Source organism: Amblyomma maculatum, chromosome 8 (assembly GCF_055883805.1).
Source record: "Amblyomma maculatum isolate TAMU_Amacu chromosome 8, ASM5588380v1, whole genome shotgun sequence".
NCBI lineage: Eukaryota > Metazoa > Arthropoda > Arachnida > Ixodida > Ixodidae > Amblyomma > Amblyomma maculatum.
Window position 1 is genome coordinate 35,521,310 of NC_139351.1, and position 13,710 is coordinate 35,535,019.

Consider the following 13,710-nt stretch of genomic DNA (forward strand, 5'->3'; position numbering starts at 1 on the left):
TCAGTAGGTTTGACGCGAAGTTATTTCAGCATGTTTGAGAATCGCCTCTTTGTGCGCTTTCTTACAGATAACCATCGGGCCATTTATGCAGCATGTGCAGGGTGATTTGGTAAGTGTTCACCTACTACAGCTCACCATTCAATATAAGTGCAAACATAGTTCGAATATCTGAGTCGCATGTATTTCGTAATACTAATCTCCGGTTATTTGACGCTGTCTTCCATCTTGAAATACAAGTAGGTTTTTGAGACCTGATGCATATTTGGCCAAAAGTACCAAAAATTAAAAACGTTTGATCCAGCTAAACCTAAATAACCATAGCAAAATCGGCTCCACATTTCGCTGGAACTGCCTCTCTCCGCCTCTGTGAGGCAGCTTTTCGGCGAGCTACGTCCACTGGCAGAACTGATTCGGCCTGTCGTCTTCGCAACCTCTGAGACGCAGACAGTCCACGAGGCGTCTCACCTGGATCTTCCATAATGAGTACTGTGGTTACATGGTCGGCAGCTGTTGCGATCATTTGGCACCGGCTAAAGGCAGCGGTGGCTATCTATAGACAGAGTGAGCGCCACGGCTCCAGAGTAGTTGTGGTTGAGTGACGTCATGGTTTTCAGTTGACTAGGCAGAGGCCACCGCTCTGTCATGTCGGTTTCGGCGGCGGCGCTTGGCGGCTAAGTGACGTCAAAGTTACCACGTGATTTCTCCTCAGTTCAAGGTCAAACAGGCGGCACAGGGTGAAGAAGTACGGAGGGTAGTAGTAAAAGCTTTTGCTTTTAAAAGGTAAAAATCGAGCTAGTCTTTGTATATCTGCTTGTTAGCATTTGTAAGCAATTACGCGCATCCCGGTGTGAGTGGCAGCTAGAACTGCGGCTATTTCTTGTAGCTGTTGACCTGATCTGTACGGCTGGGAGCCTCAAGTCTGGACGCAAGGAATGGAACTCGGCGTTAGCAAGAAGCAGCGTTAGCAAGTGGCAGTAATTTTCAATGGGTGAAACTCGAATGAACAAAGCCGCAAATGCTCATTCTTGTTTACGCCCCAATATCTCGTTTATGGAGTTGGAGCGGAACAGTAAGAATCGACCGAAGGACCGGCGCGCGTTATCTCTTGCGCGCTTGTATCTTGTGAAGCTAACAAAACTTTGAAACTCTATGGTGCTTCATTGGCCTTCATTCACCGGAAGAATAAGCCGAGGGGGATGCCGCCTGCCAATAATGAGGCTGGGGTTGCTTGCATTCCGCGTCCATCGAAACTCAGCCGCAATGCCTGAGATCGTCTTGCACTCGTTGTGGAGTGTGTGAATGCCTTGAAGGTGACTGAAGGGGGGTCCGAATAAAGGCCAGGTTTCGCGCCCTTGGTCAATTTCTTGACATCTGAACAATTGCGTGTCCTCATTTCAGATAAAGAAGGATATTTTGTTATTTTACCTGAGAAACTTTTCAGTAAAAAGGCACACAATTCCATTGTGAAGAACTTTAAACTTATGCGCGCTAATGCGCAAAAGCAGAAGCGCGAAGCGTTAAAGATGACAGAAGATATGAATTTGGAAAGCCTACGGTCATCGGTCATGAAAGCAGAAAGAAATGTTCTAGATATATTTTTTTTCTCAACAAAAACACATAAAACTGGTATTCCTTTCCGTTGCATTGTTACCGAAGGGGGCATATGACAACATGTTGTTTCAAAGTTTTTACAAAGCTGTTTATGTTCACTTTCTGTAGAAGATCCGTTTCTTGTGCAAAATTCAGTGGCAGTGGTAGAATATTTAAAACGCTGTAACCCAGGTGTGTGTGAGATGTTTAGTATAGATGTACAGAATTTATACTATCCATTACCCCATGATCGGCTCCTCTAGTTTGCTAGGAAGTGTATAGAAGACAGTGATGAAGAGGCATTCATATCGAAGTGCGGTGTCTCTGTAGGATCTTTTTTGGAGCTTGTGTCTTTTTATCTAAAATCCACTTTTGTTGGATGGGATGGCAGTTTGTATATTCAAAAAACGGGGGTGTGCATTGGATCAAAAGTAGCGCCTGTACTAAGTAATATATTTCTTATGTGGACAAAGCTATCGAAAACTGTTTAGGCAAAGATGTAAAACAAGTCTTCAGATATGTGGACGATTATTTGGTTTTTATTGGAGGCTGTGATCTAAAGACGCAGGTGGAAGATGTTTTAAATACCTTTACCAGTGATGGGTTTGGTCTTAAATTTACCTATGAAACACCGGAAAGAAATCAGCTCCATTTCTTGGATATGAGACTAGAAGAAAAAAGGGACCATGCGTGCTGGTCATTTCAACAGAGGTCTGAAAAGCCCTTATTGAATTACAATTCAGCACATTCGAAGATAGTCAAGTGCGGCATAGCTGTGTCGTGTTTGGGTTCGGCTATCACAAAATCCTATGTCCACACTATCGAAAGCAGTTTCAATGAGCAAGTTCGGAGATTAAGGTTATCACTTCCCGAAGGAAGTGATAATACTGGCCTGCAATAAAATCCTGAGAAAGTTAGTCATTTGGTAAACAGGATCTATCGGGCACAACAAGTAAAAATGAAATGAATTATGCGGTAATACCGTACGTTCACAAGCTATCCCATAGGCTCAAACAAGTTGGCAATAGATATGGGGTTAAAGTGTTGTCTTCGGCTCCCAATAGGCTGGGAAAAATTTATGTTATGGTAGATAGGAGACGCAAAGAAAACAACAACAAAAAAAGCTAGCAAAGGATGTCAAGTAAAACATGAGCTGCGTTTTGTGCCACGCGCAGAAGGAGTAGTGTATGATATTCCCTTTGCATGCGGGAAGAGGTATATAGGGCAAATGGGGAAATGCATCAATACGCGCCTGCGCCAGCATAAATCGTCTTTGAAAGGAGTTCCCTCATCCAACTTAGCACTACATTACAGAGAGTGTAATCTTAATGATCTCGATTTGTCGAAGGTGTCGAAAAAAGCATGCACTCCGATCTTTGATAAAGCTAAGATTATTTTCAGGAATCAAAACAAATTGACCAGGGAACTCAGTGAAGCCTATCACATCCATAAAAATAGTGACACGTTCGTTAGCGCTCCATCAGTAATTATCAATGATTGTGAACTCTCATATTTGGATCCATAGCTGTACTTTTTTAGTTTTTTGGTGGGAATTGGGATAGCGCATGCGCTTCTGGTTGTCATGTGAGAATATATTTCCTTATATGTTTCATTAAACCTGCAGTTGTTAGTCCGAGAACTTGTCTTGCGGTCTCTTCTCGTTCCTCGTCCCCTGTCGCACCGGCGGTAAAATATCGAAAAGACGACAGACTTCACTCCGGATCGTTTAGTGGAAGGCTGCGAAGCCATGACTATGGTGGACGCAATGCTGCTTCCTGATAGTGTTAATCCCACAGTCATAGGTGCTAATGAATTCGTTCTGCATACCGAGGCCGCCAGCCAACTTGCTCGACAGCGGATCCGACGCCAGCAAGAAAATGACGCCCACCGGTATAATCTACGCCACAGAAATGCGAGTTACGAGCCCTGAGAACAAGCTTGGGTGTGAAGCCCAATCCGTATGATAGGGTGGTCTGAAATGCGGTTTCATCGATACTTTGGCCCGTATGAGGTAGTCCGGCAACTAAGCGGAATGAAATATGAAGTTCTTCCCCAGGGAACTGTTTGTTCCTCTCGACGACCAACATCCGACGTGGTACACGTCGCAGGAATGAAGCCTTATCGCACCCGTTAGCCGGCTCGTTCGTATCTGTTTGCCCCAGCCACCCGACACTACCATTATTTCTTGTTGCTCGGCTCCTCAACGCTTACCGCCGATGTCGGCGACTTTCAAAGACGTGGAGTAATGCCGCATTCTAAATCAATCTTGTGGCGCCGTTATGCGGCCGGTCTGCATTACGAAAAGTTTTAGCTGCCCTTAGCCATGCTAGACAACCTGGCGTTCTTCGTCTTTCTCTTTCGAGATCCCGGCTGCCTTGCTCCCGTGCGTTCGCTCAATAAGCCTACCTTCTGGGTGAGCCAACTTTGGCTGCTCTGGCTGTTTGACGGTGACAGTATCAATTCCGCAGGTGAAGAGCGCGAGAAAGCACGCAGAAGAACTTGTACCGGTGCGCACACGACGAAGTCGAGTCAGAGCCAAATAAAAGCCAACACACCGTTCACGACGTCTACTCAAACGAATAACTCGCGAAGGCGTCTTTTCATTTTCAGTCGCACTTGGAAAGCGTTGGAGGCTGACACAAAAGAGCCGGCGCTCTCGTATCTATTTCAACAGTGGCCGCAGAAAATTCATGCGATTAGCCGAGCTCGCCATTGAATAGCAATTTGAGAATGTTAGGCCTACTCCTACGAAGCGTCCGCTTCACTCGGTGCAACAAGATTCTTAGCGTCACTCTCGCAGGCGTCTTTGCACTCTCAGTTTCAGGTCGTACTCGTTGGATGAAAACACGAAGGCGCCGCTAACGATAACTCTTTCGACAGAGACCGCAGTGAAATCGTGTAGTCGGTCGGGCTCCAGTCAGCGGCGCAATTCGAGATGCTATGCCTACATCTAAGGAGGATTGCTGCTTGCAGCGTCGGCCTTACTCGGCGCTCACCACGATGCTGGCGCCATCTCCTGTTGAGTGCATCTCTCGCTGAAAACAAAACTTGCCGCTTCGAAAGCGAAACTCATAAAACAAATACGCAAGGAAGCGTACTTTCCACACCGCCACTTCGGCCTTTCTCGATATCAATTGCCATACGTTTTGTGGATTCAGAGCTCCGTCAAACCCCCGCCAGAGCTCCGAGGAAAAAGACCAGATGGAGTAGAGGGTTCACGAGGTTCCGTGCTCCGTTTTAAACGGAGTTCGTTACCATGGTGCGGACCTAAAAGCGGATGGCTGCCGTTAGTGCTCCCATTTCGTGTATTTCGTGTTTAGTGCGTAATTTTATGGGGCATGAAGTGCTAAGTACGTACTAAATAGCTTTTATTTAAACGTCATGCCGAAGTTCTGCTGACTGTTTTGAATTCTCACAGAGTGCGCTACCTAATGATGCCCCCCCCCCCCCCCCCCAATGTGTTCATGAACCATTTCACATAATTCATGAACCATTTGACATAACACCGCCGTCGCGCTGGTTCCTGCTACTGCCCTGCTGACCTGCGGTCGCTGTTATCGTCCTGTCCTTTGGCTAGGACGTGACAATATTTAGTGCATGTTCAGGCAATGTGGATTTGGTTTGACGTACATTGAATGATATGCAACGTCACCCATTATTAATTATATGAACGATGCTTCACTCGGTGGTGCGCACGCTCCCGGGCAACCTTAGAGTGTGTGGGGTAGCTTTTCCAGTTTCACAGGAGATACCCTAGACTTGCGTGATAATCTCAGCGGAACCCAGCTACCTGTAGCGACAAAAGGGGGTGGCCGTCGGGTGCCCAGTCTTCGCCAGTTCAAGCCAGAGAAAGGGTGTGAGTCAGAGATATCAAACAAAAGAAACTTTATACAGCAAGAGATGATAGAGATGAATTAGCCCTAATATTTAAAACACACACGAGGCTAACAAAAACTAAGACATGCAAATAAAGAGGCTCTAATACAAACACAGAGGTATCGGAGCAGTAAACAATGCACAAGTGAGTAAGAATATATGAACACAAAACTTTTTCCCGGGCACTGTCTCAGAACGACGTCAGGAGAGTCCCGTTGCGGCCATCCCATTGACGCCCTGCTCCCTCGTCGATCTGTGGGCTTGCTAAAGAGCTGGCTGACCCCGGGCGCTGAGCAGTAGCGCTTGATGACTCACTGAAACATTAGCCAGTTTCCCGAAGCGAGGCGACCTTAAATTATAGGGCGCACCGCGTCTGTCACCACGTACCAAGGCCAGCGTGCACGTACACGCAACTTTTGCAGGACAAATGTCCTCTCTCCCTCCCAACGAGATGTACGTGATAATTGGTCAGGAGCGACGGAATCTTCCGGCACGTACTACTAGCGGCTTCTCCGCCGGTGAGTCACCGCTACTTCCAAGGGATGAAGAGAGGATGACGCGAAGTGCCCGAAAAGCCACGCGCTCTCTACGCATGAAAATGAGAGACATCTGAAACGTTCGCAAAGTATCTACGTGACAGCGAGCGCGTGTTTCATTCGCGCCACGCTGGCTTAAAGATGTGTATCGATTTTCGTGACAGCCAATCAAATACTTCGTCTAACATGAAAATCACAGTCCACTTGGAAAAATATCTGTACATATTCCCTGACTCTGTTCAGTCAGCATATCGCGATTTGTCATGTATATATATAGTTTGTCAGTCGGAGGAAGTACTCCTGCAACAAGTTCCGAGCAACCGTACAACGTTTCTTCAGACGCAGATGTTATAGATACCTAACCTGCGTCCTCAATGAGAATTTCCTCCAAGACAAACTAATCAAAACGACTTACTAGGTGGTACAGGTCTGTATATGAGTAGGCTGAGCGTTCTCATGAAGTTTGGTGCTTGATTCATACATTTAATTCTTTATCGCTGTGATCCTCTCCTTTATTGCTAAGGCCATAGCATTTTCTCTCGTATATTTCTTTTTGCGAGAACGGTGTTAAAAGTTTGCTTAAACATACCTTGCAAAATCCGTCGCCAGGCTTGTGAATTTATTGCTACCGACGAACAATATGAATCTATTCGTAACCTAGAATTACTTTTTTTTTAAACAGGACGTGCGCGTGAAGAAGCCCGTTTACAGCATCGTCCACATGGTCAACTCAATTGACAAGCTTGACGACGCCATGGATCTCGGAGCTAACGCCGTTCAGCTGGATGTCGAATTTCAGAAGGATGGAAGTGCGATAGAGGTACACTACGGCCCTTGCAACTGCTTACCACCTGATTGCAAAAGGCGAGACAGTTTCGTCCGAATGTTGAACTACATCAGGGACTCCACTAACACTCGTAAGTTAAACAGACTGCACGAGCACGAGAATATGGAGTAGATCTTCATACTGGCAGTAGATGTAAGGATTAGATGATTTACAGGACACGCCTTTCACATTCTATGACGTCTCATACATGCTCGTGCATCGCTCAAGAATGAGAATCCGCACATTGCACTGTGCCTTCTTTGCCCCCCCCCCCCTCCCCACACGCAGACACGCACGCACACAGACACGCATGCACGCACAGACACGTATGCACACGCACATACAGTTTGCATAGTCAAAGCGCGATGTAGCAAAATTTAGAACCCTTCGTCTCCATCAGCTATACTCGCGTTTCATACATAGCTGTCAATGCAGCCAAAGGTACGGGAGAAGTCCGTCAAAAACAAACAAACAAAATGTGTCGCTCTGCCTCGTGAGAAACCTGAGAAAGTGAGAAACCTGAATGGATGCCAGTTTTGAGCGAACTGGCTCACCTAAAGCGTTTTTGAAACTTTGTGAAGCCTTACTTTTGCTGGAGCTCTTCGTTGGAGAAAGATTTGATGTTGGAAAATGTTGAGGGTCACCGGAGAAGGGGTAGGCAGCGAACGCGATGGTTAGATGGCATCCTCGAGGTGCTGCAGATGAAGTTATGTGATATTAGGAAGATAGTGAGAGACCGGAAAGCGTGGCGTGATATGGCCCATAGGGTCACGAAGAGTCGGACACGACTGAATGACTGAACTGAAATTTAAATGACAGGAAGTAAGAGAGAAAAGCGTCGTGGATCAGCTCACAAACTAAGTCAACTCCGCGGTGATTCTGGACACCGTCTTCGGAACCCCCTGGTGTCCGGCCATGATGTTGTCGTGTCCTAAGCGTAAAACCGTCTCTCGCAAATCTTTCGGCAACCCAAGCTGTTGGACCTGCCTTCCTGAGCTAAATATGCATTTCCTGTGAAAAAGACCGTCTACAAATTGAAACTGAAGCGAGATACGACTCCGTCTCCTTTTCTGTATTTCTCCTACTTTCTCGAAGCAGGCTTGCAAGCTCGAATCTTCTCTTTGCCTAATTGCCATTTCGCCCGGTGTTACTTTCAGACAAATTGCAACGGATGTAGAAAGCGGCCGCTACTGTGTCTACTGCCGACGAGAAACTGACTGCACCATTCCCTTACTGGCCAGTCGTACGTCTTTCCTCGTTTTGGTGCTTCCCAACATCGATCATCCTCCACTTAGAATCAGGGTCTTTGACGCTTCTTACACTCGGAATGTTTCCTAAAATGAGATCGTAGATTGGTTGCTCTACGCATTTTGCCCAAAGCTCTCCGGTATAATAACGGGTTGACACTAGAATCCTGTCTTCCGGCAGGTACCCAATCATGCTGTCCACCAGAGTGACAGCGGACGTTTCCCCTGTTAGGTCTTGATTCCCTACTAGGCTTCTCCGAACAAAAACTGTATTGGCTCTACTGTCTCTAAGCACAAATATATGACGGTCCCCTATTTGTCCAACCACCACTGGCATTGCTGTTTTCGACTAGGGCGTTCCGCTCTGCACTTCATTGTTGGATGGCGATTGCTCCTCTTTGAGCTGTGGAACTTTGGCTGGTGTGATAAGTTCTTTCTTTAATTCAACCACACATGCAGTTCGGTCCTGCGTTACATATTGGCATTCTTCCACAGTATGGCCGCTCTTGTTGTAACCTCGACACACGACCTGCGTCCTCCGGGCCGCACTACGAGATCTACAGTCAGCTGCACGGTGTCCTACCCTGTCACAGAAGAAACATCTGATTGGCACCTTAAACGCCCCGCCAGAGGGTCTTGATTTTGCTGAATTCAATTCTGAAACCTTCCGATTTTCTTCTTTCCCCTTACTCATATTCCTGAGAACTTGAGCTTCGAGACTTCGGTCTGCATTCTCGGCACCCTCTTCTAGCTAACACAAATTTCTTTCTTTCAGGAATACCGCTAGGTTTGGACTGCAGCATACTAGGAACTGCTCTGTCACCAGTTCGTCACGCACGCCATCAAAACTCTTTTCTTTGTTCGACATTTTAAGCCGCCTGTCGAAATAATTGGCTAGCCGACAAGCAAACTGCTTAGCGGTTTCAGAATCCTCAGGTTTCGCGGTGCGGAATCCCTCGCGAAACCCTCTGCTGTTAGCCTGAATATTTGGAGAAGTGCCTTCTTGACTTCATTGTAATCCACGGAATCAGACGCAGACATCATACCAAACCCATTCCGCGCTTCCCCGACTAAACACATACTCAACGCTGTTGCCCATTCACAGCGCTCCCAACCTTGTCATAAAGCTATCTGTTCAAATTGTTGTAATCTCTTTTGTCATCAAAAGGAGCTATCAGCTTTCTCGTCAATCTAGGCGCTCCTATTCCTACCGCGGAGCCACCGATCGTCATCAGTGCTTCCCTCGCTTTCTCCGATCAACTGCTGATGTTTCCACAGCAGAAACTCCTCTCGTTATACTCTTCTAACCTCGTGTTCCTATGCTTCCTTCGCTTCATGCATTGCTTCACGTGCTGCCTCACGCGCATCTTCACGTGCCTGTGCTCTTTCATCTCTTAGCCTTTTCACTTCTTGCTCATAGACTCATCGCCTCCTCTTTGCTTAGCCCTAGCTTAAGAGCCGCCTGTAATACTGTAATGTCTTTGCCATCCATACTGTCTGCCGTCGATCGAAACATCCAAAAGATCCGGAGACAAATAGAAAATAACAAGAAAATGAATCCTGGCAGGCTCGCCACTTGTTTCTTTGTTATGGATCTTCGAAGAACGCTCAGGCCGAAAGCATGAACTAGACGCCATCCATACCCACACAGACGCACATTTAATACACACACAGAGACGCTAACACGCAAACAAAATTAATAAAAACTAACAAAACCTACAAAGACTATTGATAGACACGATGCTTCACACTAAGAGACAGCGTTCCACTTTCGAGCTTGCGGTTCGAAGCGGGCGACGCCTTTCGTGGTACCAGGCAATGGCGTCGGCGTCGAGGTGGCGTTCGGCTTGCAATTAGCAGGTCTCGTTGGCGGCAACGGACGACCTCCCGTTGAGGCGTGGGCTGAAGCAATGTTGGCGCTCGTGGCGGCGTTGAGGTGAACGTCCTGGGCGATACAGGTGGACGGTGGTGCGAGCTTTCGAGGTGCCCCCTGGACGTAGCAGGTGGCTGAGTAGTCGCTCAATCTCCGGAATCGGTTTGAAAACAGCAGTGAGTTACGGTGCAGTGCCGTAGAACGCGAGGACTCCGGTACAGCAGCCGGAGTTGCTCACTCCCAGCCAAGGCGTCTCTCACCTACCGGAGCCTCCGCTTCTGGCTTCCATCCCCTTGCCTCCTTATATCGCGCGTTTTTATAACCTCCGCGTTGATACACGTCAGCCTTACGTCTTCATCCTCTTCTCTTCACAAATCAGCATTTGCCATGTCACCAACTACTTCTTCATCTTCTTAATTCTTCGTTGATCCATGTTATAGTGCTCTATGTAATCCTTTTCGCCGTCGTCGTCTTCTTCGCTTTCGCAAAAAGCCTCTGTATTTGGCCTCTTACATGTCACACCACAACACATTAAATTACGCTATTAATCGAAACACTAATTAAGAAAAACAAACGCAAATACATGTTGCCATCAAGTCTTTCCGATAATTAATGCTACCATTCGATTGCTCCCTTCATCCTCTCTCCGACCACACCCGAAATAACTCTCTAGCTTAAGTATTTTAGAAGTTATTAACAAAAGACTGCTAATACCTTTGTCTTTTCATCCCACGTGTTTACCTAAAATTTAAAATAGCAATTACACAGAATCCACAACCACAGAATCATATTCCATATCCTTTTCTGAATAAAACATCCCCAAATTCGCATAAGTCCCCCCATATAGTCCAAAGTTACACTATATTTCCCAAAATTTTCAATTTCGGATTTAGCCATAGAACCGACACATAACATCTTTCTCACCCACGTGTTCAACAAAATCCCGCCTAGGTAATCTTCAGAATTGGCCTCCTTTCTCTTCTTGATCGAAACGACACCCTTTAACAACCCAATCTGACCATTTAATCCAGAACTACAATATTTTATTAACAAATTTGAAATTAACTCTGCCATTTTTTTTCCCACGTGTCTATCTAGGCTCCGAACTATCAACTATACAGTATCCATAACCTGCAGATCGGTAAAGTACACCCTTTACTGAACAATATAACACCAAAATCGCACGATTCCCCCCCTTCCGCCCCAATTCAAAGCTACACTATTTATCTCAAAATTTTCAGTTTTGGACTTAGCCTCAGAACAAACCGCTCATCCTTCTCTCCCACGAGGTTATTAGAACTCCTCCTACATCCCCAAAAACACAAGAATTGGCCTCCTCTCCTCGCCTCGATCGAAACAACACCCTTAAACAACTCATTCTGACTAGTTAAACTAGAATAACGCTATTTACTCCATAAATTTCACTTCGGACTTTTTATTGTGTTTTGTGTGTTGTGGCTGGGTTTTTAATTTTTTGTTTCAGTTCTTTTTCTCACTCGAGCTCCGGCCCTTTTCTCTGGATTTCCATTGAAAGTATCTTTGAGTTTTTGTCGCGCACCTGTAAAGTGAACAGCTAATCATGCCGCTACTACCGAAATTGAACCCAAACTACACTGTCCTAACCAAGAGAGGGGAGAAAACCAGAAAGCCTCACACCCGAGAGATCCCCTGCACCCAGCAGTAGAATCACATCAAGAAAGTTCAGATGAATCTGATGAGGAAGTCAGCAGACCAGAACACCAATCACCCGCAAAAAGCACAATCACATGGCCCAGACTCAGGAGAAAGTGCCCTCTCCAACTGAACACGAGGAGACCACTAACCTCCTCATCACTAAAAATACAGTCTTTAGTAAGGCCTTGGCCTCGGAAAGAGCCCATGGTCCAGACAGAAAGACAGGATCAAAGCTATTGATGGCTTTTAACAACTTTAAAGCAGCACTCATCAATGCCTCACTGATGAAGGCGGAACTCGCAGGGGAGCTCAAGGCACACCTGGAGTATAAGACAGCTTCCACACCCTCTCAGACTAGCGAGGGAACTCCAAACAAGTAGCAAAGGCCTCCTCCTATCCCCACAAAAGCACCAATAATTAAATCCAAGTCCCCTTCAGGCGCCAATGCAAATGCTATTGCCACCTTTATTCAAAGAACCTTTTCTCCGGCGAAATTTGGCCTCACCGAGGTGGAAATGAAACTCTTCGTAGATAAGGTGGTCGTACAATCCACCAGCGACCAAGGCCTAAACAAGCTGAAGAGGTCTGCAAAAAGCCGACGTTCAAAGTGGTAGGCTTTCCAAAGGAAATGAAGGGGAGGAGATCATCCCCCTCATCAAACAGCACAACCAAGCCATTAACCCGGAGGCCAGATCACCATCACATGCGACTATATCAATCCCACAAACAGAAGGGTAGGGATAATAACTACAGACATACCAACATACCATCTCCTCAAGGAAAAGAAGTACATAAGGATAGGGTGGATATCATATCCAGCCTATCTTCACGTCCCACTGCAAGCAATGTGCCACATATGGCCATGTGACAAAGCATTGCCAAAGTAAAACACGAAAGCGCTCCAACTGCGCTGAACCTAACCATCCAGACGAGTATCGGGAAGATACAGCGAGATGCAACGTCTGCTCTCTAACGAGATAGCACACAGTTGACCACCCAGTAGGGTCCAGATTCTGTCCTTTCCTCCAGCTGCTGCAGAGCCAATAAGAAGCCCGCTGGCAATAAACCAGACAACCCACGCAAAGGAAATGGCCAATCACCAACGGAAATCCCAGGACACATTCTCAAGCAGCACTAGACCTTCACACCACACCACACACACGCTCCACAACACACCGAACAATCCCAACACAACACGCCTCGCACACTCAAAATATTACAAGCTAATTTGGCACACTCATCTAAAGCAATTGAGCCTCTTCATGCCTTTCAGAAACAACACTTTCACGACATATCACTACACCAAGAACCATACTACCATAACAACAAAATTACATCATTCCCATTAAGAGACAAAATTCTAGCATCCGATCAGGCCCCTAAAACTGCAATCATAATACACAACAAAAATATTCAAATTTTTCCTCTCGAACATTTTTCCTCTCGAAACACTCATGACAGCCCATATCAGATGGCACAAACAACAGCTTCTAATCATAAACGTATATGCACCTCTAAAAGAAAACATTGAAACTCACATTTCCGAATTAGAACTAATACTACAACAAAACAAAGAACACACTTTAATAACAGAAAATTTTAATTAAAAAACCCGACATGGAGGGAACATAAGCAGACGAAAGAAGGGATGCAATAATCGAAGTTTTAAACACAAGCAATTTGGCAATCCTCAACTCTCCTAATTCCCCGCCAAAATTCGAAACATCAACGAACGCAGCTGGACAGATATCACATACATAATTGGGATGTACTAGATTACGAAATTTCTAGCGATCACAAATACATTCTAACTGAGGTATTTAAAAGTACACTCCCCTCCCCCCCCCCCCACAAAAAAAAAAAAAACTCACACAGAACGGCACACACAAACTCATACGACACCTCAAGCATGATCGCTGGTTGAAAGAAACATCAAACACATCCATATCTGCCATAATCCGATTAGAACACGTAATACATTACTTGTACAAAAAATAGAAACCCTCAGGAAAAAATTCGAAAAAAAAAATGTAAATAACAGCCATTCACTGAACCCGTGGGGGACAACCGAGCTCAAAGAGGAGAGAA

General features: G+C 45.9%; 1 pseudogene; it reads right to left on the minus strand.

The window, feature by feature from the left end:
• Positions 1-7,953: 7,953 nt before the first annotated feature.
• On the minus strand, positions 7,954-8,943 carry LOC146180972 (uncharacterized; annotated as a pseudogene).
• Positions 8,944-13,710: the final 4,767 nt, after the last annotated feature.